The sequence below is a fragment of the Echinops telfairi genome, unplaced genomic scaffold, assembly GCF_000313985.2.
Source record: "Echinops telfairi isolate 266 unplaced genomic scaffold, ASM31398v2 ScPeMD7_8;HRSCAF=38, whole genome shotgun sequence".
NCBI classification, from domain to species: Eukaryota; Metazoa; Chordata; class Mammalia; order Afrosoricida; family Tenrecidae; genus Echinops; species Echinops telfairi.
In genome coordinates, this window is record NW_022103905.1 from 13,847,332 (window position 1) to 13,848,760 (window position 1,429).

At 46.2% G+C, this 1,429-nt stretch overlaps 1 protein-coding gene and 1 pseudogene across 1 annotated transcript in view; both read right to left on the reverse strand.

Moving 5' to 3' along the window:
* The window catches only part of PRTG (protogenin), a 168,494-nt gene that overhangs the window by 27,455 nt on the left and 139,610 nt on the right, over positions 1-1,429 (reverse strand). The window lies entirely within an intron of this gene.
* Positions 364-1,429, reverse strand: part of LOC105979207 — an 11,113-nt pseudogene continuing 10,047 nt past the window's right edge.

Here is a 1,429-nt window from a genome sequence, read left to right on the forward strand (position 1 = left end):
AAATGAGGAGCTTATGCCCGGGGCTAGAGTGGAAAGCAGATGTTTTGAGAATGATGAAGGCAATGAATGTGCAAATGTGCTTGACACAATGGATGTATGTATGTATGGGTTGTGATAAGCGTTGCATGAGCCCCAATAAAATGGATTTTTTAAAAAAACTATAAAATACTATTTCAATTGTGTCCCTTGAAGAAAACAACCAAAACCCTCCAAAACAAAAACATTATTCTCAACGTAAACAGATTCACTCAACCCTTCTGTTGTTGTAGAAAACCTCAGAGGAGCTTAAATTGCTGTCTAGTTCTGCGCTGCATGCACTCCCCTGAGGACGGGGGAGCAGCTGCCTCCCTTTCACCCACAGCATCACCTGGAGGATGGGAAGAACCCTTCCACACAGCTGAAGAGGGCATCCTAGTGCTTCCAGAGGAAGGCAATGAAACCACGAGGAATGAGGTGCTGAGCGTCCTGCTGCAAGTCTTCCTGAGGGAACCACACTGCTGGCTACCATAGAGACAAAGACTGAAAGGACTGCCATGACAGCAAGCAGGATGTTGACGAGTTTGTCCAGAAGATTCCGGACAGTGGTATTCTCTAGCCCTCCCAGCTGCACCACTTGCTGCTGCAGCCCCATCTTGGAGGTTCGGGTCTGGCATGTCTCCAGAGCCGCCTGGATGTCCCAGGGCTGATGGGCGATTTTCTCTTCCATGCTGGCCAATTCCTGCTTCCGGTTCAAGATTTCATTCTGGTGGAATTCTGTTAGGTCATTTAGTTGGTCTTCTAATTGTTCACATCTATATCGCTCCTTCTGGAAGGCCTGCCATGATTAAGGAATAGTCCCTCTGATAATGTTCCATGAATGTCGCGAAGGAGTCCTCTCGTCTGGCTTGGGTTTCCCGAATCTCCTGGATCACAGGCAGTAGTAGTACATCAAGTCCTGAGCTCCGCATGTCCAGCGTGTTGGTCTTGGCACTGGATGCTCCCACAGCGATGCCTCCAGTGGTGCTGTTGGCTCGCACGGAGCCTGATAGGCACGAGAACAATCTTCCTCACCACCTACCGTATTTGGGGCTTGACTGAAAGTTCAAAATCACTCCCAAAGTCTTGCCCCCATCTTCCACTTGCCCTTCTACCAAAGAGTCCTTCAGGTTAGAGATGTTCCGAATCAATGAGGCAATCTCTCTGGGCTACAGCTCCTGCTGCTGAATGGATGGCCTCATTTAATATTTTTATTATTATTTTATAATATATTAGTATATATTTTTAATTAATATCATTTTATTGGGGGCTCTTACAGCTCTTATAACAATCCATCCATATTTATACATGTTTCCATTATGATTTTCCAAACATTTACATTATATTCGAGCCCTTGGTATCAGCTCCTCTTTTAACTTTCCATCCTGCCTCACACCCTCATGGCCCCCTGATA